Here is a 23,865-nt window from a genome sequence, read left to right as displayed (position 1 = left end):
CGCCAGACACCAACACAGAGGACCATCATCGTGTGGCACAGTGATGCTGTCCCTGTACTGCAGGACTGTTTTCAGCGCACAGACTGGCAGATCTTCAGAGAGGCAGCTGTCTGTGAGGGAGAGGTGGATCTAGAGGACTACACATCTGCTGTCCTCAGCTACATCAATAAGTGTACAGAGGATGTCACCACCACTAGGACAATAACATGCTACCCGAACCAGAAACCCTGGCTGAACACAGAGGTCCGCTCTCTACTGAAAACCAGGGATGCTGCGTTCAGGTCTGGTGACAGTCTGGCTCTCAGGGCGGCTAGAAGACAGCTGACTGCAGGAGTGAAGAGGGCCAAAGCTGCATACGCCCAGAGGATCGAGGGACACTTCATATCCAGCGATCCCCGGAGTATGTGGAGGGGCATAAAGTGCATCACAGACTATAACACCAGAGATGCACAATGCCCCAGGGACCCCTCTCTACCCGATGCTCTCAACAGGTTATATGCCCGCTTTGAGGACCCAGACACCCCCCCTCTCAGTACCAGACTCACCCCTCCACCAGGAGAGGAGCCCCTCAGCGTGACCGCAGCAGAAGTGAGGAGGACCCTCCAGAGGATTAACCCACGGAAAGCTGCTGGTCCCGACAACATCCCCGGGCGGGTGCTGAGGGGATGTGCACACCAGCTCACAGAGGTGCTGACGGACATCTTCAACACCTCCCTCCAACAGGCAGCGGTCCCCACCTGCCTGAAGACCGCCACCATTATCCCCATCCCAAAAACGTCCACTGCGACAGGCCTGAATGACTATCGGCCAGTAGCCCTCACCCCGATAGTCATGAAGTGCTTCGAGAGATTGGTCATGGCTCACATCAAGGAGTACATCGACGTCACTGTGGACCCACACCAGTACGCATACAGGAAGAACCGATCCACAGAGGATGCCATTTCTTCTGTGGTCCACACAGCCCTCACCCACTTAGAGAACAAGAACTCTTATGTTCGCATGCTCTTCGTGGATTTCACTTCAGCTTTCAACACTATTTTACCACAGACCCTGATACAGAAACTGGCAACACTCGGAATGAGCTCCACCCTATGCAACTGGGTCCAGGACTTCCTAACAGATAGGCCGCAGTCTGTGAGGATCCACGATGTCTCCTCCGCCTCCATTACTCTCAGCACCGGCTCCCCCCAGGGCTGTGTGCTGAGCCCCCTCCTGTTTACCCTGCTCACATACGACTGCTCGGCGATACACCCGAGCTGTCTGATTGTGAAGTTTGCGGACGACACAGCTGTGGTTGGACGTATCGTGAACAACGACGAGTCTGACTACAGGAAGGAGGTAGAACACCTGGAGGGTTGGTGCAGAGAAAACAACCTCTGCATCAACGCGAAGAAGACCAAGGAGATGATCGTGGACTTCAGGAGGAGCAGACACCTCCCCCCTCCCCTGCACATCGGAGGGACAGCGGTGGAAGTGGTTTCGTGCTACAGGTACCTGGGCGTCCACATCTCTGACAACCTTACCTGGAGCACCAACACTTCTTGCCTGATCAGGAAGGTACACCAGCGCCTCTATTTTCTTAGGAGGCTGAGGTGCGCTGGACTGGGGAGCTCAGTCCTGACATCCTTCTACAGGTGTGTGGTGGAGAGCGTCCTGTGCTCCTGCATCACTGTGTGGCACGGCAGCTGCTCTTCAGCAGAGAAGAAGGCTCTGCAGAGGGTGGTGAAAGCTGCACAGAGGACTGTGGGACACAGTCTACCCACCACCACGGACATCTACACCTCCAGATGCAGGAGAAGGGCCAACTGCATCAGGAAAGACCCCACCCACCCTGCACACACACTGTTTGTCCCCCTCCCCTCAGGCAGGAGGCTACGGAGTATCAAAAGCAGGACCACCAGACTGAGGAACAGCTTCTTCCCAGAGGCTGTGAGACTGTCAAACGCTGGAGGATCTTTGTAGCCCTCCCCAAATAGTGAATAATAGTCACCTGACTGCATTTGCACTGCACTGTCACCTTAACTGCATTTGTACACTACCTCATTTAGCTAATTTAAGCTAATTTTATTTTCTATATTTATACTTATATATATTCTTTATATTTATACATGTCTTTTTTTTTATTGTAGCAAAACAAAGTCCCTATAACAGTGCAATTTGTAGATGTTAAGTCTTCGAGAAACTTCTCTCTCACAAACACAACACATCAGTTACACCTTTTTAAATTCTTCATTGCAGGTGCACAAATCCTATTCTACAAATGACTAAACTCATAGGGTCATATTTTTGTTAAGAACAGTAAGATTTTGGGCAATCATGCACATTTCTGTATGTATGATTTTGTGAATCATCTATACTGTTTGGCTATTCTCATGTGGTAACAAAAAAAAATTAAGTGCTAGCTAGCACTTATTGTTTAATTACCATGGCTATGTTTCCCAAAACCTTCTTAACGCTACGTCGTTCTTAAGTTACACCTTAAGCTGTACCTTATCATTAATACGCGTTTCCCGAAATGTTCTTAGTTAAGTATACCTTCTGTAAGGCATACGTTCGGAAGGTTGGTCTGGACCACTCTTAGCTTTACCTTATCACTGTTGCAGGGCTATACGAAAATAATTCTGAAGTTGTAATACACCCAGACAGTGTTCAATTAGGCTAATTCAAGTATTTTCATGCAAAGAATCAAATTTAAGGTCAATAAGCAACGAAAAAGAACTCAATTTAGAACTGAGAGGCGGCTTTATCTGCGATCACTTTAGGTGTGAACACAGAATCTGCGGGAAGGAGTAAAAAATAATGCACAACACACACAATCCCATGGCAAAATTCAAGCCTTGTAATGGCAACTATATTTATCTGAAGCAAATGAAACGAGTGAGTGAGTGAGGTGGGTTTGTGTGTCACAAGCTGTCGGAGAGATGAGAGCATGAGAAAGCGATATCATAAAAATGATATTTTTGTTGTAAAGTCAAGTAGATTGTAGATTTTTGAATATATTGAATATATATATATATATAGGCTATATATATATATATATATATTTTTTTTTTTATATATACATTACTATTTGTAATATGTTGAATTCGTGTTTATAAAAAAGACGCTGCAGAGGGTGACGTCATATGCTCAAAGCCCTTGTGTGACCGCGCCTTAAATGTGAGCGTATTAATTTCTTACTTTGTGATTTGTAAAATAGTATTTGTGCACCTCCAATGAAGAATTTGAAAAGCTGTAACTGCTGTGTTGTTTGTGAGAGAGAAAGAGAAAAAAAGTTTGAAACTTCTATTAAAAAATAAATAATTTTCTCTGTGACTTTAAATTTACTGATGTGTGACTTTACACCTACAGATTCCACTGTCACAGGTGCTCACTGCTCAGTTTTGCTATATTAATACTCTCACAGAACTTGGTAGTAATCAGCCATCCATGCAAAAGCAGAGGTCGGTGTGGTGTACAGGTACATCTGTCCAGGCCAACATCTGATGCCTTGATGCCTTCCGCTGGGGAACCCAGAAAACCTGCAATAAAAAAAAAAAAAATAGTACAGTTCAAAATCTATCATACATACATCTCATCTGGTATCACAAATTATCATTCCAGGTTCAATTTAAGATATGCTCAATTTTAGGGCTGGACGATATTGAAAAACTTAAATACGATATTTTGTTTTTCTGCTATATAGACCTTATGTAACCCCGCCCCTTTTCAGCGCTGCGCTCGTTGTCTTTTGACTTCCGGTCTGTATTTTCACAGCGATTTTGCGTGTTTATTAATGAACTATATTATATATTAATGAAAATAATCATTCTAGAATAATTGGAGTGATTTTGTAGAGGAGTGAATCTGCATAGAAAATTATAAACAAATTACAAGCATAGAGAAAGAGAACTGAATTCGGCATTCACGTGCTGTCTGCGCGGCTCTGTGTGTGCGCGCGAGTCCTCTTGCACTTGATGCCTGACTCGACTTCAGTTGAGTTTCAAAACAAGCTTCAATTTGTTCAAAACAAATGCAAATGCTAAACACTGTATGAGGTTTTGCTTACTAGTCATATGGATCATAGCCGTGGAGATTGTCTTGGACAGGGGGTGCAGAAGGCCATCAGCATGATGATCTAGGAACATAACATGCAATTTGTCACAGAGCCAACAATATTACATAGGATTTACAATAGGGCTTATTACAAGGAACCAATAGAGCAGAGGTGAAATGCAGAAAAGATATAAAAAAATCTTAAGATAATATAATGTGAAATAAATGCATATGAAATTATTTTCATGATTTAACAATAATTCACCCTTTGTTGTAGTTTTTTTTTCTGTCACTCCTGAAATCACATTTTTTTATATAAATATTTGTAAATGACGTCACTGATTTACAGTAGGCCTACATTCTTTTAGTTTAAATAAATTAGCTTACAGCTTCCAATAACCCATTTAACAAATTACCAGCAAAACAATACTATCAAAAACTGTAATCTACACAAAGATGTGGTTATAACCCCAAACTTTCATAAATAAGTCAGCTCCAGTCTATAGTTAACGTTAGCCTTAACTTCTGAAAACGGTTAAGATGCTAACGGACTTTTTCGAAGACACACAAAACCATTTCTATAAAGTAAATATTCAACAGAAGCGTGTCAATTACACACAAGAAAGGTGTCAGGAACGTTTGTATGTATTATTTGTGTGATTTTGTTGACTAAACTCACCTGAAAGCAGTAAAAACAACAGCGAGAGACGCGAGTTTTGCTGTTTGTCAGACAGCCTTCATGGAAGCAGAAGATCAAGTTCAGGTGGCTCGTTTCCAATGTGACTTACATAATACAACACCGAAAGTGAACGCCACCCTCTGTATGTTTTGTGTTTGTTAGTCAGAGTAATTTAGTTAGGGCGTAATAGTTGATGTATTTTCTTTTCTTAGTTAGATTAGAGATTTAATTACAAGTTAGAATGAGTTTTGTATTCTTTTCTTTTCTTTGGCTTCACTAATTGCGTCCCTTTTTTCTCTTGGGTTATTTATCTTTTCTTTTTTTTTATCTGTAAATAATTTGCTTTTTGTTTTGTTTTTTTGCTTATTAACCGCCTATTATTATTACATCTTGTTGTATAATAGCCTAATTTCACTTCTGTATAATAAATTATGTTTCTTTCGCACTAATTTGCATAGACAGTAGGCTATATAAACGCTAATTTGTTGTGTTGTCTCTTGCCACCCTAATCACACCAAATTTTATCACAACCGCAGTGTTACCTTAAATCAGCAAACAATTAAGTTTTTTAGCTATTATGATATCTTTCTGAGTGTGAGAATGTAGAGGATGTTGTCCCCATATGTAAAAAAATAGGGTTGTCCCTCAATAATTGTCATGCCTGATCTATGAGTCTAATGGGTGTCAACAAACTCGATACAGTAAACGCAATTTTTTTACAGTCTACGAGTCAACGCCGACACAAACTACCGAAACTTAGCAGTGACCGATTTCACACACAACAAATCAGCGTGACATGGAGCCTACTAATTTACAGGTAATTTGTAAATATATCCATTCAGAAATCATCAGTAAATGTGATGGCAATGTGAATTCACCAAGTGTTATGTTTTGTAATGTTTAAATGCCGTAATCATTTTCTTCGTGAAAGTATAGAAAGAAACCACTTTCACATTCACTCTCGCAACCATGTTCATTGTTTAAGAATAAAGTTGAAGTTGGAGTGATTTAAGTTATCTTTGAGTACGCAGTTCATCGTAATGGTTAGGCTATGTTTCAATACGAGCTGCCTGCTTAGACAGCAAGTAGTGGTTTCGAAAGCTCATAGGATGCCTTAATGCTGGCAAAGGCAGGCAGCTTCTAGTTTTTGAGCCGCGACCATATAACACCGGATATTATTGACATATCGAGGATATTATCAGTTCAGGAGCAATTTTGCTGTTGAAGTGTGACGATTATCTGAAAAGTATTTTCAAGACGTTACTCATCCCCCGAAATGAAACATTTATGAAGAGCAAGGTAGTTGCCATATTCACTGGTGAATTTAACATAGCCTATTCGTGTGGTTCATTATTTTCATCTCATAAATCATTACACAGGCACATTTATTAATAATCATATTATATGATAGTCAAGATGATGTCAAAAGCCACATTATATGTCACTGGACATTTATGTCTTATTACATTTGAGATTTTTTAAATAAATAATAATCTGAATCTCTATAAGAATCATGATAATCTGAATTCATTATTATTCAATTATGTGCCTTATCAGAATCATAATTTTAATATCTATTAAAGTTAAGTGTCACTGATAAATTTGTACTTCGTCATAAATCACTTCATATTATTGATTGACTCAACACAACCATGCTAACAGTTACATAATTGTTATATAGCATTATTTATTCATATTTAAATATTAAACTATGCTGTGTAATGATGCTTTATTTATGTACACACTTTAAAATCTATGCATAGTGTCTTAAGATGTACCTGTCAGGTTCTGCAAGAGAGAGGACCCAGACGCAGAACGAACGTGAAGGGAAGTTTTATTAACAATACTGTAGACGGCACAACAAGGAGAGTGAGGTGTGAAACAGTTCAAACAGTAGGGCAGGGCAGATGACACCACGACAGTCTAGCTGACAGACAGTGGGGGTCAATGGCCAGTAAATCTCAGGATGCAAGGCAGGGCAGGAACAAACAAGACTCACAATGAACAACAAAAGACAAGATAAACAGACAAGGCACAAGAGTATAATTAAATAGGCAAATAAATAATTAAAACTAAAACAGAACGAAGACTAGAGAGGAAAAAGAAAAGAGCTAGGAATAAAACGAATGGAACTTGCAATCAAAAAATAAATAAAACAAAAGAACAAACTTATTGGGAACTAGAAACTGGAGAAGATAACCTAGAAAAGAAATAAAACTAAAAGAGAAAAAACAAAACCTAACTAGAACAAGACTTGAAGGAAAAATCAAAAGGATACACTACTGCTAGAATAGATCAAATACTCGACTAGAACAGGAACTATGTTTAACCATACAAAGGCAAGCAAACCAGCAAAGACATGAGGGAAAGAGGCACAATATAAAGGGACCAGAGCACATGAGGATCAGGTGAGCACAATTAGTGAAATGAGGGCAAGACGTGGACTAAACAAGGGGTCGTGGTAACAGGAAACAAGGAGGCAGGACAAGAGGAGCACATGGTAAACACAAACAAAGACAGAGCCATGTGCTCAGACACAAGACAAAAAAGGAAACATTAAACAGTGACAAAAAGTGGGACCCTGACAGTACCTTACTCACCTTGTGATTATGTGTCTCAAAAATGTCTTAAATGTACAAAAGTCAGGTTATAATGAGTCAATATAAGCAAATTGCACATGCTTCATTTCACAGAAAGCTATAGCTATAGCCAACAAAGCTTCACAGGAGGACCAGGATGGAAATTATTTGGAGGCTCTTAAATCTTATCAACATGCAGTGAAATATTTTCTGCATATATTAAAATGTGAGTGCATAATATATACAATTTACAATGGTGTCTTGCCATTTTCTTGCAAATGTAACCCTTTGTTTTCCATACAGGTGAACCACAGGGTATGGAAGAGAATCAGAAGATCAGAGATAAGTGTAAGCAGTATCTCGACAGAGCAGAAGAGCTCCGAGACTATCTCGTTAAGAAAGAGGTTACTATCAAATTATCACAGTCTCTTTGTGTATTGAATATAAATGTCCAGTCCAACTTTTATTTTGTGTGACAACTTAGAAATTCGGAAAGATCATGCTGGAAGACATGATCATTTAGAAAGGTATGCTGGTTAAGGGGTTATTGCCATAAGTGGTTATTTTAAGTTGTAATACTATTTCTGTATATTTTCTAAATATTTTTTCTGTATTTTTGATAAAATAAACGCAGCCTTGATAAGCATTAGAGACTTCTTTCAAAAATATAAAATAAAAGTAATAACTTTTGACCTGTACTGTATAATATATATATATATATATATATATATATATATATATATATATATATATATATATATATATATATATATATACACACAACGTTTTTTGGCAAACATTACATTATTAAATTGGATTAAAAATAATATCTTCTGTCCTGATGTTTGAAAATCTGCATGTAATTTTCATCTGATGAAATGTTTGAAAATTAGTCAGTGTGGTTTTATTGTGTTCACTTATTTACCCAATAGATATTAGAAAAATATAAAAAATATGAAGAATATCAAGTGCTTGAAACCAACATCAACACAAAACCACTAAAGAAAACAAGCATTTGGACCTTTGACTATAAACCTTATAGTTGCTCAGATAGCCTATAGATTATAGATTCCAGCTAGTCTCAGTCTCCCCAATGAATTGTTTTCAATAGCTTACAATCAAATGTACCCACAATAATCGTTAATATTACGACAACAACTTCTATTTCGTAGAACAACTCCCTTTATTTTTGTTCCTGAAACCAGAGGTGTTTTTTTCAGGGCGCGCCAAAGAGGCTTGTCTATGGGTACGGAAAAAAATACGCACCGCATACACAGCGTAGAGGCTCCGGCGTAGGTCCGACGCAGAAGTATAAATCAACACACTGCAAGCATGAAACGTTACAGGTAAGTTAATTAGCAAACAAATTAGCTCATAGTTTTTCAACTGACAGCAAGAATGTTAACTTACAGATTTAAGTAAGATAAATACTGAGTCTTGAACGATTTGTAAATTCATACATTTGAAAGCAATGATTTTGTAGTAAACATGGCGAAATGATCGCTCATCTCTTACTAGCACCCATCACGATTTCTTTAACTTGTTAAAGAAGTTACAAACCTGTTATGTTCGTAATCAGGCCTAATTGATTGTACGTGAGATTATAAATGCCATTTTGAACGTTAATAAATCAGGTTAAGATCATATGAGCTAACGATACGTTTGGGTTTGACCATTGTCTATTGTGAAGTTTAGATTTAAATTTAGTTTTGTGTTTATGAATACGCCTATTATTAATTTTAGACTCACAGTTCTGGTGTATTCCTAAGCATTATAGTTTTTCTTGGAGGACTGATGTCACATCCATCACTTTCGTTGGTTTGAGAATGAGGGTTTGCTGAAGTGTCTTAATTTATGTGCTTTCATATTACCATAATTGAAATCCTCCATACATTCAATGTTAAGACAATAAAACTGCGTTAATTAATTAACAGCCACATTGCATTTTTCCCCTCAAACCCATTCTGAAACAATGCTATGATATTTCCCACACAGAAAGCTATAGATCTGGCCAGTAAGGCATCTCAGGAGGATAAGGCCGAAAACTATGAAGAGGCCCTGCGTTTATATCAGCATGCAATTCAATATTTCCTACATGTTGTCAAATGTAAGTATGCAGCAGAAATTAAATATCATCCATCAAGAAGAATGATTTTAGCTTTTTAAAAACTATATTATTCCTGTCATATTATTTGTTTGTGTCCAGACTGTAATAGTTTGATTGTTACTTACACATTCTAATTTATCAGTATGTTAAGCAGAATACATCACAACAGGGAAGGTTTTTTATATCTTTAACTCTTTTTATTTTTATTTTATTTTTTTACAAAGATGAAGCACAGGGTGATAAGGCCAAACAAAGTATCCGGGCCAAATGTGCCGAATATTTAGACCGGGCTGAAAAGCTGAAAGAGTACTTGAAGAAGAAAGAGAAAGCCCCTGCGAAACCAGTGAAGGAGTCCCAGTCCAGTGACAAAGGGTGGGTGTGACTGAATAAATACAAAAACATGCATACATTCGAAATGTGTGCTCGATTTCTGTGAATCGGCTAAATATCAAAATAGCAAATATTAGCCAATTGTTTCTGAGCACAATAACATGTCCAGTCTGAATGCCCTACTTAAAAAAGCATCTAATCTGGCTCTGATAGACCCCAATTGACCCTTCGCAGGGAGTTTGATTGACAGGCGATCTGATCAATCATAATCCGCCATCCGGCGAATCCGCCATTTTTGTCCGACAAAGCAGTCAGGAGAGTTAGTAGATTGGAGGATTTGAACTTGAAAAACGGTGTGTACTGACGTCTTTCCACGGTTGAAACAACATTCCTTCTTATGTTCATTCATGTTTATTTGATGCTGTAAATTAACTAGAAGGAAGAGATGATTGGTTCACGAGCAGCTTTAACTGAGGCTCTACAGCGATCTGTCAGGCACATTAAAGAGTGTGAACATGGTGTGGCGTGAGAGCGGCGTGGCTTGTCAGTCAAAGCAACAGTAACTAAAGGGGGCGGGTCTTTGCGAAAGGTCTATTGTTAAGTGGTTCCTTAAGGCTGACTAATCGATTGGCCATTCAGATAACCCATGTTTATTTAAAATAGTAGTTTTGCATATCCCTAACTGCTAGTGTGTGTTCACATGTCAATACAAAGGTATGTTAGCTACTGAGACTGTTTTGTTGCACATTTTTCTGTGATTAATCACACCTAACTTTGCAATATATTTTTTATTTTGTAATACATCATTTCACATTGAATCTCCAAATTAATGTAGAAACAACATAAATAGGGTATATATTTTAAATATTTTATTCTATTTTTTAAATTTTTTATTAGGGTTGTCAAAATTAATGCGTTTACGCATGCATTTATTTTTTTCAGTTTAACGTGTTAATATATTATATGCAATTAACACAGCATCCAATTTTTCCCGTCATCCTTTAGCTAGTGTTACATAATGTTTACACTCTTATTCATACAAATGCTTTTAAACCATTCAAGCACGACAAGACACAAAAGAGAATGCAGTGCGTTACTGGCTCTCACGTCTGTGAATCTCCCGTCTGTGTGACACACACACACACACACACACACACACACACACACACATTGAAGTTACTAAAGTTAGTGAAGAGCAATGAGTTTTTTTCTTTTTTTCTGTTTTTGAAAGAAGTATCTTATGTTCACCAAGGCTGCATTATAGTTTGATCAAAAATGCAGTAAAAACAGTAAGATTAAACAGATTAAATAAGATTAAGTCATCAGATTCATTTACATTGTGAAATATGATTACAATTTAAAATAACTTTTTTCCGTTTTAAAATGTAATTTATTCCTGAATTTTCAGCATCATTACTCCAGTCTTCGGTGTCACATGATCCCTCAGAAATCAAACTATTGATTGATGATTTGCTGCTCAAGAAAAATGTATTATTATTATCATGGTTGAAAACCATGGTTGTGCTGCTTAATATTTATTGTGGAAACCTTTTTTCAGGATTCTTTGATAAATAGAACATTCAAAAGAACAGAATTTATTAAAAATAGAAATATTTTCCTAACATTATTCCTGTACTGACTTTTGATCAATTTAATGCATCCTTGTTGAATAAATGTAGGCTATTCATTTCTTTCAACAACAATAAAAAATCTTTCTGGCCCCAAATTATTTAAAAAACTAGATTACAAAACAGTATAATTTCAAATCTCATATAAAACATATTTTCTTGCATTGCTGAATTTTTTGAAGAAGCAGATTTTTGAATGTTATTAGTGTTTCAATGTGTATGTAAACCCACTTTGTGACGTCATCAAATATAATCTACTTTAATGTAAAAAAAAGAAAAGAAAAGAAAAAAAAGAGTTATTTATATTGAGTAGCTTACAGTTTTTCACAAGAAATTGGTAATGAAAGTAGTCAGTGCTGTAGTTGCTATAGATGCCGCTGTGTCTCGAGACCAGAGGTGGGAGTAAGTCACACATGTGCAAGTCACAAGTAAGTCTCAAGTCTTAACCTTCGAGTCTCAAGCAAGTCCAAGTCAATTTTGTGAAAAGCAAGTCAAGTCAAGTCGTAGCTTAGGTCACAAGTCACTGGCAAGTCATACAAACGTTTGATGATTTCACTGAATTTATATATTAAAATAAGTTAAAACTACAGAAGTTGTGGACTATGGTTTTATTTGCAACATTGTCCACATACAGCTGAGTGGGTACTACAATAAAAATCTAAAAAATCTGGAATCCATTCTGGAACTAAGCAACTAGGTCACTGAATCACAAATACGCATAACTCTTTCTGTGGCTTGTTTGGAACTATTGTCATTGGAGAAATAGAGCAAAAACAGAGAATATTTGGAATATTATGTCTAAAATGTCACATCACAATATTCACTCTTTGTTTACTGAACTGTTTTATAAAATCATTGTCACATTTGCAATCGCACCAATATCCTGGAAATATTTTTTAATATCATATGTTATAATTATAAAAATAACTCATTCTAGGGCAATTTTTCCACCACATTTGAATTTTGGGTGCATATTAATTCTGCTGGCATTTTGCCCCCAACCCCCTGATAACATCTAACCCTGCTTTAAGAGAAACATAAAACACGACAAAACATTAACAGTTTTCTGTAGTTTTTTGTCATTGGAAAGAACAACATATTTGGCTTTAAAGCATGATTTGAAAGAAATGTGGCAAATGTTATACAAAACATATGCCATCATTAATTATCATTTGAATATTGACAACATTAAGCTACATTTGAAAACATAATGTGTATAAAGAGGCATGCTGTTTTGACCAATATTCTCTCTAGATTTAAAGATAATCAAATTAACTATAACAAACAGGTTAAAGAAGCCATAGCTTACTTTTAGACATGGTGAATGAAGTTCGAGTGTTCTAGGTTGTGATGGTCGTCCGATATCCCTTGCCAGTTATTATGCATACAGCAAATCTTCTTGTATGAATATGGTCAATTTCTAGTGTTTATATCCAAAAAGAAACGATGCTGGGAGATGTTTTTGTATTCAGCGTGCTGCCGCGCTCACCGCGATGTATGTTTTTTCTGGGCTTGTGCAGCGTCACGCAATCGCGCAGAATCTGATGACTGGCGTCAATGGTTCCGTTGCTTTCATTTTGTTCATCAATTGATGTTGCGATGATTTATATAAAAATGTATATCAAGTCATTCTCGAGTCATACAGTTCAAGTCAAGTCAAGTCTCGAGTCATTGGATCTCAAGTCAAAGTCAAGTCGAGTCATTTTCTTAATTTAGTCATTCAAGTCTCAAGTCCTTAAATTTGCGACTCGAGTCTGACTCGAGTCAAGTCATGTGACTCGAGTCCCCCATCTCTGCTCGAGACTAAACTGAGCTCGAGTCTTGGCCGTTCAAGAAAGCTACCCCGCCCTCGCGTCACGCAGAGCCCTCTCAAGCTCTCTGCATGACCTAGACGGACACTAAGTGAGTTTTCAAATCTGCGTCACTCACCGGCGAAAGGAGGAAAGAGAGTGTTTTAGTCCCGCCGAGGCCGGACCAACCTCCATTTCTCACACATTTCCCAGTCCCCTGTTTAGTTCGGGCGGCTGGAAATGTCAATATTGCAGCAAATGAGCCTGTTATAAAACATGCACACCTGCAAATAAACAACGACACAAAACATGACGCTCTCTTCTGTGCTCATGATAACTGAAAGCTTATGTAATTTCCCCTGTGGCTCAGTGGTGAATTCTAAGGCTTTTTCGCCAGAGACCTGTGTTCGAATCCCGGCTCTGGCGGCAGAAAAAATTATGCTGTTCTCTTCTCTGAGCTCGCGGCCAGCTTTCTTATGTACAGAAAGCGAACCCGCCCCTCGCGCCCTCCCGTTCACATGGCAGGGCTTGAGTATTGAAAGATTTTGTATTTTCAGTCATCAGATTAATTTACATTGTGACTATGTATCAGATGTAAACCACTCTGTCTGTGTCTACAAAGGTGTGTGCCAAATGGCCCATACAGATGAATGGCCCATTCAGATGTATAGCCCATAGAAACTGATTGGTGTGAATGAATAAAAAGAATCAGCATTGCTCAGAGTGGATTAGCAAGTTAGATCGATCTCCTGTGGGAGGTCCTAACAGGTTTCTATTGTTTGTAGCCCATAGGCTATGTCTTCATGTATAAAGTTCTGTCTCAAAAACAGAACTTTGGGTTAAGATTGTTGAAGGGCGACATGCTAACATCACTGCTGAAGGACTGCTACACTACAAACCTTCAATAAATTCTTCTCCCCACAAGAACTCTGGTCAAGCTTACTTATTTTATGTATTGGAGAAATCTAATACATTGGCGAGCCACCCAAACCACTGCTCGGCCAAATACACCAACAGTATTTATGAGCGTTTAAACATATGAGCCCACGCTGGCCCTGCCCCCACGTGACTCACTTTTTACAGAGACAGACTTTATTCTCCTGTGCTTATTCTCACCCCTTCTGTGGCTCAGTGGTGGAATCTGAGACTTTCATGCCAGAGACCCGAGTTCGAATCTCGGCTGTTCTGAATCTTTTCACCAAAGTGAACGAGCTCAAACCGGCCCCGCCCCCACGTGACTCACTCTCTTTGGTGGTCGGGCTCAACTTTGACCCCGCCTCCCATGTAATCCCAGCAATATATGCTCCCCTGCAAACATAAGCTGTTCCACATTCCCCAGTCCCCTCTTCTCAGGTGGCTGGAAATGTCGATGTTGCAGTCAATGGGCCTGTTACAAAACACGCTCACCTGCAAACAGACACCGGTTTTACGGCGATGCAAATAAAGCTTTTTTCTGTCTGTGTCATATGTAGGTTACGTGCCCACTACGAAGTACGCACCCCTACACACAAGCACTGTTCCCACAGTTTCAAACTTTTCCCCAGCTCACGCTGGAAGTTTAATAAACGTAGTGTGTGTGCCTACTGTGATGTATGCACCCCTACACACAAGCACTGTTCCCACAGTTCCAATCTTTCCCCCGGCTCAGTCTGGAAGTTTAATAAATGTAGCGCGTGTGCCTGCTGTTCAACACGCACCCCTACACTCAAACACTGTTTCCACAGTCTCAAACTTTTCACCAGCTCACGATGGAAGTTTAATAAACGTAGCGTGTGTGCCTACTGTGATGTATGCACCCCTACACTCAAACACTGTTTCCACAGTCTCAAACTTTCCCCCAGCTCACACTGGAAGTTTAATAAAAGTAGCGTGTGTGCCTGCTGTTCAACATGCACCCCTACACACAAAAACTGCCAACACTGTATTAACTCTCCCCCCTCAGCCAGCGTGGAAGAGACAATAAATGTAGATTGTGTGCCCACTGTAAAGTACGCACCACTACACATTAAAACTGTTCCTACATCAGTTTTCCCTCTAGCTCACGCTGAAGACGTGATAACGGGTGTGCCCTCTGTAAGCGCGCGCCCCCGCTCATGAGCGCTGTTCACACGGCATTAAAAGCGCAAGACGGCCGGACGATCGGGTCCCTATCTCACAGCGGCACGTCTCCAGCCTTTATTCAATCCCTAGCTATACAGGCTAAGGCCTGGGAGGCTATCCCCGGTATATCAGAATGGTTGTTGAACATAATAAAACGAGGCTACTCGCTACAGTTTGCTCGCAGACCCCCACGCTTTTCAGCTGTGGTCGAAACGAGAATGAGAAAGGACGTTGCACACGTTCTTCGCACCGAGGTGCTCAAACTGTTGGAAAAGGGTGCTGTCGAAGCAGTCCCCCCCTCACAAAGCGAGTCAGGCTTTTACAGCCGCTACTTCCTCGTTCCGAAGAAGGATGGCGGCCTCCGGCCCATCCTAGATCTCAGACACCTGAACAAGCGCAGATGAAGCCAAACAAATCCTTGTGCAAATTTGCCCGGGGGATTGGTTTTTCTCAGAGGATCTGAAAGATACTTTTTCATATCCAAACATCGCCTCATCACAGGCCGTTTCTGAGATTCGCCTTGAGGGGCAGGTTTACCAGCACACAGTACTACCATTCGGCCTATCGCTGGCACCTCGTACATTACGAAGTGTAAGGATGCGGCACTTACCCCCCCTGAGACAGCGGGGAGTGCGAGTACTAAACTACCTTGACGATTGGCTGGTTATAGCTCAATCAGAGGCACAGTTGATAAATCACAGATCCTGGCTCCTCAGCCATCTAGAATGCCTGGGTCTCAGGATCAACATTTCCAAGAGCCAGAATATTTCTTTTCTGGGCATAGTGATAGACTATGTTGCTCTATCACTGAAAGCCTTTCTCCAATATTTGAAAGGCTACCACGTCCTGGTCCGAACGGACAACATGGCAGTGGTGTCTTACGTAAATCACCAGGGCAGCCTCAGGTCGAACAACCTGCACGCCATGACCAGGAGTCTCATCCATGGACTCAGCACAACCTGCGCAGCGCTTGTGCCAGGCATTCTGTGCCAGGGTGCGGATATGCTGTCCAGAGACAACGTTCCCCCAGGGGAATGGTCTCTCCACCCTCTAACGGTTCAGCTAATATGGAGCATCTTCAGCGAGGCAGAGGTCGACCTCTTCGCCTCAGAAGACAAGGCTCATTGCCGAATATTTTTCTCAAAGAACAGGGACGAGCTTGCCCACGAATGGCCGAGCCGCCCTCTATATGCATTTCCTCCGGTCATGATGCTACCACAGGTCATTGAACGGATCAGGGAAAGCAAGTGTGCAGTGCTATTAATAGCCCCTCTCTGGAAGACCCAGTTATGGTTCTTCCAGTTGACACAACCAATTGCCCCATGGCCAATTCTGCTGAGGAGAGATCTCCTCACGCAGGCGAACGGGAAAATCTGGCATCCCTGTCCCGATTTGTGGGGCCTTCATGTATGGCCCCTCAACGCGTACCCTGGTGTCTCCCGGATAGAGTGCTGAAAACCATCACTGAAGCAAGGGCGCCCTCAACTAGGTGCCTCTACGCTCAGATGTGGAGGGTGTTCTCTGGCTGGTGCGCTACACGGAGCCTGGACCCATAAAACTTGGGCCCGATAAATATCTGGTTCTGTTTTTAACACGAACTACGGTTCCCATATATATATACATATTATATATGTCATTATTAGGGTTTGGCCCTCATTAGGCCCACTCCTTGTTTTTCTTATGAAGCCCGTCACTGACTGGCTTATTGGGTTCATACTTTACTTTTTACGGCCTCAGGCATCTTGCCTCGGGCTAATATTAGAGCGAAATTAAGCACGCACAGCGTTTTGAAGGGGGTTCCCATAGCGTAAGCTATACTTATGCAATAGGAGAGACCTATTGAAAGGGAACGTCTCTTACTAACGTAACCGAGATGAGGGAACAAGTATTGCGTAACTCGCCGTGCTTGTGCTTTGATCAAGGGATTGCTTCAGTCGATTTTAACCTGAAGTCCCAGACGGATGATGGGCTAAATTTTTAGCCTTTGGCCACGGCCATTCTGGTGGGCTCTGACGCGTCAGGGCGTGAAGTGCCCTGATTGGTTTACGCATCTGAACCGCCCCGTCATAGGTTTGTGCAGTTGCGGTCTGTGTATGCTGTGCAGCTGCACTGCGTTTTAAAATTTGGCTTCAATATTCTCAAGAAAAGGAGTTTTCCCATAGCGTAAGCTACTTATGCAATAGGAGAGACCTCTCGAAAGGAAACTTGATGCGTTGGTTTCTTTTGGAACTATTTTCGTTGGCGGAGAAGAAATGTACGCACTAACTGACCAATTTCTTTTAAAGTTATATTTTTGGCTTCTATAAGACAGGACAGAAGGAGGAGAGACAGGAAACATTGAGAAAGCAAGAGGACCGTGAGCCAAGACTCAAACTCAGTTTAGTCTCGAGAGACACAGCGGCATCTATAGCAACTACAGCACTGACTACTTTCATTACCAATTTCTTGTGAAAAACTGAGTTGCTCAATATAAATAACTCTTTTTTTCTTTTCTTTTCTTTTTTTTTACATTAAAGTAGATTATATTTGATGACGTCACAAAGTGACTTTACATACACAATGAAACACTGATAACATTCAAAAATCTGCTTCTTCAAAAAATTCAGCAATGCAATAAAATGTTTTATATGAGATTTTGTAATCTAGTTTTTCAAATAATTTAGTGCCAGAAAGATTTTTTGTTGTTGTTGTTGAAAGAAATGAATAGCCTACATTTATTCAACAAGGATGCATTAAATTGATCAAAAGTCAGTACAGGAATAATGTTAGGAAAATATTTCTAGTTTTAATAAATTCTGTTCTTTTGAACGTTCCTGAAAAAGAATCCTGAAAAAAGGTTTCCACAATTAATATTAAGCAGCACAACTGTTTTCAACCATGATAATAATACATTTTTCTTGAGCAGCAAATCATCATAGTTTGATTTCTGAGGGATCATGTGACACCGAAGACTGGAGTAATGATGCTGAAAATTCAGGAATAAATTACATTTAAAAAAAAGTTATTTTAAATTATAATCATATTTTATCTTACTGTTAATCTTATTCAATCTGTTTAATCTTACTGTTTTTACTGCATTTTTGATCAAACTATAATGCAGCCTTGGTGAACATAAGAGACTTCTTTCAAAAACACAAAAACATTTAACCCCAAATCTTTGAACGATATTGTGATGCGGTAAGAGAGGACTCAAAAGCTAGAGCGACAATCACAGTTCTTTAATAGAAACAGAAGTCTGACCACAGGTAATCCAAACTGAAAGTTCAATAACAAGCAGCAAACCAAAGAAACCAGTAAACTGGTAATATAACGTGAACACAAATCTCCTCTGTGGCAGGGATGAACAGAAGGCTGATAAAGCAGCGGTTCTCGTGAATCACGGAGAAACAGACGGAGCAGGATACAGGCGGCGAGCACCGAGCAGGTAACTAGCTTCAGCCTCAAGCAGGAAGGTTCTGTGGATGTACAATGACGAGCACAGAGTAATTCCAGCAGTAGCAGTTATTCCGTAGAACAGACAGGACAGAACAGAACAGGACAGGATAGTGAAAAAACTCTGGTCAATGAGCATCTGAGACATCAAACAATCTGACAACAAGACAGGGAAAGAGAGGGTTAGAAGAAGCCAAGATAATGAGAGAAGATAAGGAACAGGTGGAGAGGAATGAGCATAATGGAAAGTGAAAACAGCTGTCAGTAATGAAAGTGAGAGCGTGATGGTGAATTGTGTGTGTGTGTGACCAGCAGAGGGAGACAGAGAAAGAGGCAGGATCATGACAGTACCCCCCCCCCCCCCCGTCCCCCCCCCCCCCCCACCCCCCTTAATGCGCGCCTCCTGGTGCTCCCGAGGGGGTTCTCTGGCAAGACCGGAGGAAATCATCAATGAGCGAGGGGTCCTGGATGTCCCGGGGGGAAACCCAGCTTCTCTCCTCAGGACCATACCCCTCCCAATTGACCAAATATTGATGCCCACAACCACGACGGTGCATGTCCTCTTGCGGACAGTGTAGACGGGAGAGCCCTCAATACGAACGGCGGAGTACGAGGAGCGAGAGGGCGAGCGATTAACGGGCTTAAGACAAGAAACGTGAAATACTGGGTGAACACAACGAAGATTAGACGGCAGACAAAGCTTGACGGCGACAGGGTTAATGATCTTGACTATGCGGAATGGTCAGATAAAATGGGGTGCCAGTTTACGAGACTCGGACTGGAGAGGTAAATTGGAAGTGGAAAGCCACACTCTCTGACCAGTAACATAGCGAGGACTCTTGACGCGAGACCTGTTGGCTGTGATGCTCATGCGTCTTCTCGAACGACAAAGAGCAGATCTTACCCTCCTCCAAGTTCGCTTGCAACGACTGATGAAAGCTTGAACGGGCAGGCAGTTAGAATTGGTTTCTTGTGACAGGAATAAAGGGGGCTGATAACCGAGACAACAATGAAAGGGTGAGAGACCCGTGGCAGAAGATGGAAGAGAGTTATGAGCATATTCTGCCCAGGGGAGCTGCTCAGCCCAGGACGCAGGATTACAATAGGCTAGACTGCGAAGAATGCGGGCGACAATCTGATTGGCCCGTTTGGCCTGACCATTAGTCTGGGGGTGAAAGCCCGAGGAAAGGCTGGCGGTAGCTCCAATGAGGCGACAGAACTCTCTCCAAAACTGCGAGGCGAATTGCGGCCCCCTATCGGAAACAACGTCGGTGGGCAACCCATGTAACTTGAACACATGATTAACCATAATCTGGGCTGTCTCCTTGGCAGAGGGGAGCTTGGCGAGTGGAATAAAGTGAGCAGACTTAGAGAAACGATCGCCTACAGTCAGGATGACGGTATTACCGGCCGATGGAGGGAGACCGGTAATAAAATCGAGAGCAATATGGGACCACGGACGAGTAGGAACCAGTAGCGGACGCAGCAGACCAGCTGGTGGAGAATTACCAGCCTTGGTCTGGGCACAGACAGAACAGGAGGCGATGAAACGACACGCATCACGATCTAAGGTTGGCCACCAGAAACGCTGACGGATAAATGCGATCGGACGCCGGGATTGGCAGTTAATTTGGATGAATGACCCCACTGAAGGATGGCCAAGCGTGTAGGCATCGGGACAAAAAGATAGCCCCTGGGGCAGTTTCGTGGGGTGGCGACATGAGAAAGAGAGCGCTTAACCTGTCTCTCGATTCCCCAAACCGTAGTATCCACCACACGACCGGGAAGAATAATTTCCTCCTGGGATGTGACGGTGGTCGAGGAATCAAAGAGACGAGACAACGCGTCAGGCTTAACGTTCTTAGAGCCAAGGCGGTAAGAGATGGAGAAGGCGGAACGGATATATTCTAAATTACGATGGTCAGTCCAGACGATAAAAGGGACAGTGGAGCCCTCTAGCCACTGTCGCCATTCACCCAAAGCCAGGTGGATGGCGAGCAGTTTGCGATTACCGACATCGTAATTACGTTCTGCGGGAGAGAGTCGATGAGAAAAGTATGCGCACGGGTGTATCTTGCCATCAGAGGCTGACCGCTGAGAAAGAACGGCTCCTACCCCCACCTCAGAAGCGTCGACCTCGACAATAAACTGTCTCGTGACATCCGGAGTGAGAAGAATGGGCGCAGAGGTAAAGAGAGTTTTTAGAAGGTCAAAAGCCTCTTGAGCTGATTCTGACCATCTAAAACTGGACTTAACTGAGGTTAAGGCGGTAAGCGGTGCGGCCACTTGGCTAAAATTGCGTATAAAACGACGATAAAAATTAGAAAAACCGAGAAAGTGTTGTAACGAGACACGAGAATCAGGGACGGGCCAGTCGGCAACAGCCTGGACCTTAGCTGTATCCATACTGATCCCCTCTGCAGAGATGACCGAGCCGAGGAACGTTACAGAGGACACGTGAAAGGAGCATTTCTCAGCCTTGACAAAGAGTCGATTCTCAAGTAAGCGTTGGAGGACACGGCGAACGTGTTGAACGTGGACTTGGAAAGAGGGTGAGAAAATGAATATGTCGTCGAGATAGACAAAAACGAATATGTTGAGCATATCCCGAAGGACGTCATTGACAAGAGCCTGAAAGACGGCGGGAGCGTTGACCAACCCGAATGGAAGAACCCTATATTCAAAGTGCCCAAGGGGTGTGTTAAAGGCGATATTCCACTCGTCCCCCTCTCTAATTCGTACGAGATGATAGGCGTTACAGAGATCGAGCTTGGAAAAAATCTTTGCTCCCTGCAAGATCTCGAAGGCCGATGACATCAGTGGCAAGGGATAGCGATTCTTAACAGTGATGTCATTCAGCCCCCGATAATCTATGCAGGCATGCAAAGACCCGTCGGCAGGAGACGAGGACGGAACAATGGTGCCGGCGTTAAGAGACTCGGACAGATAATTTTCTAACGCTTCCCGTTTAGGGGCCGAGAGGGAGTAGAGTCTTCCCCGTGGGGGCGTGGTCCCCGGGAGAAGATCAATACTGCAGTCGTACGGGCGGTGAGGGGGGAAAGAAGTGGCTCGGGAGCGACTGAAAACCCCTCGCAAATCGTGATACTCCTCTGGTACTCCAGACAAATTCCCCGCCTCCTCCTGAAAAACAGAAACAGCAGAAATAGGGGGAACAGCAGAAACTAAACATTCAACATGACATGACAACTTCCACGACAAAATGGATCCCTTGGACCAATCAATGTGAGGATTATGGAGCTTAAGCCAAGGATGGCCTAAAACTACAGGAGTATAAGGAGATCGAAAAATTAAAAAGGAAATTGTCTCTCTGTGATTACCAGAAACGGTAAGAGTCAATGGAATAGTTTCTTTCTGTACTCTAGGAAGGGAACTGCCATCTAGGGCGAAAAGGTGGGTGGAGTCTCTTAAGTGTGTGAGGGGAATACCTTGCTGAACCGCCCATTCCTCATCAACAAAATTTCCCTCTGCCCCAGAGTCGATCAAGGCAGAGCAGGCGACTGACGAACTGGACCAATGAAGAAGCACCGGTAGTGTTGTGCAAGAGCGTGGAGGTGTAACCTTGGTGATGGCGCTTGCCAGTAACCCTCCGCCTACTGACGAGCGCTGGCTTTTACCGGGCATGAAGAGACGAAATGATTGGCGGCTGCTTAATACATACAGAGGTGATTAGAAATCCTCCTTTCGCGCTCCTTAGGAGAGATCCGAAGTCCTCCAAGCTGCATGGGCTCGGGATCCGTGCTTGCGGTTGAAGGAATGTAATTGGCAGGGGGCGTAGAAAAGAGAGCGACCTCCATGCGGCGAGCTCTGCGCCGTAGATCGAACCGTTTCTCGACCCGAATAGCCAGGTCGATGAAATCGTCGAGCCGAGTGGGAACCTCCCGGACGAGGATCTCGTCCTTCAACTCAGGATTGAGGCCCTCCATAAATCGAGCAACCAATGCAGGTTGATTCCAGCCACAGGTGGTAGCGAGGGTCCGGAACTCAATAGAAAAATCAGGCATGGAGCGTCTCCCCTGCCGGAAGCCTCCTCACCGTAGGCTGATCGGTCGAAGACCCGGATCATCTCATCCTTGAATAGCGAAAAGCTGAAGATGCAATCCGTCTCCGCCTCCCAGTTAGCCACTCCCCATTCATGAGCCCGGCCAGCGAGAAGGGAGATAACGTAAGCGACCTTAGCTCGCTCTTTCGCATACGTCACGGGCTGTAGGGAAAACACCACCTCACACTGGGTTAGGAAAGAGCGACATTGTGTTGGCTCACCCGAATAGACTGGAGGATTATTAATCCGTGGCTCCGGCGAGTCGTGAGAATCATGTGAGGCGGGAGGCTGGAGGCTGGAGGCTGGAGGCGCATATTGTGGACCTGGCAGGAGAGATCGGACATCTGAGCAGCCAGCGTCTCGACAGCGTGTCTGGAGGCGGAAATGTCCTCCTCATGTTTGCCCAGGAGGGCACCCTGGTGTTCGACAGCAGACTGGAACGGGCTGCCGCTCGCTGAGTCCATGTTCTGATCAGATTGTTCTGTGATGCGGTAAGAGAGGACTCAAAAGCGAGAGCGACAATCACAGTTCTTTAATAGAAATAGAAGTCTGACCACAGGTAATCCAAACTGAAAGTTCAATAACAAGCAGAAAACCAAAGAAACCAGTAAACTGGTAATATAACGTGAACAAATCTCCTCTGTGGCAGGGATGAACAGAAGGCTGGTGAAGCAGCGGTTCTCGTGAATCACGGAGAAACAGACGGAGCAGGATACAGGCGGCGAGCACCGAGCAGGTAACTAGCTTCAGCCTTAAGCAAGAAGGTTCTGTGGATGTACAATGACGAGCACAGAGTAATTCCAGCAGTAGCAGTTATTCCGTAGAACAGACAGGACAGGACAGGACAGTGAAAAAACTCTGGTCAATGAGCATCTGAGACATCAAACAATCTGACAACAAGACAGGGAAAGAGAGGGTTAGAAGAAGCCAAGATAATGAGAGAAGATAAGGAACAGGTGGAGAGGAATGAGCATAATGGAAAGTGAAAACAGCTGTCAGTAATGAAAGTGAGAGCATGATGGTGAATTGTGTGTGTGTGACCAGCAGAGGGAGACAGACCAGCAGGATCATGACAGATATAGCGTACATGATTTTTCTTGCCATCAGGTTATAATGCTGCGTTCT

The 23,865-nt window shown here is 42.3% G+C and overlaps 1 long non-coding RNA gene across 1 annotated transcript; it reads right to left on the bottom strand.

Moving 5' to 3' along the window:
• Positions 1–3,092: 3,092 nt before the first annotated feature.
• On the bottom strand, positions 3,093–4,798 carry LOC311087215. The gene is made up of 3 exons (XR_014607193.1): positions 4,715–4,798; positions 4,049–4,117; positions 3,093–3,521 (listed from the first exon to the last, which is right to left on the bottom strand). It is a non-coding gene; the product is annotated as an uncharacterized lncRNA (long non-coding RNA).
• Between the last annotated feature and the right edge of the window lie 19,067 nt (positions 4,799–23,865).

The sequence above is a fragment of the Abramis brama genome, assembly GCF_963993115.1.
Source record: "Abramis brama genome assembly, chromosome: 7".
Lineage (NCBI taxonomy): Eukaryota > Metazoa > Chordata > Actinopteri > Cypriniformes > Leuciscidae > Abramis > Abramis brama.
The sequence above is the reverse complement of the archived record's forward strand: the minus strand, read 5'-3'. Positions and strand labels throughout refer to the sequence as shown.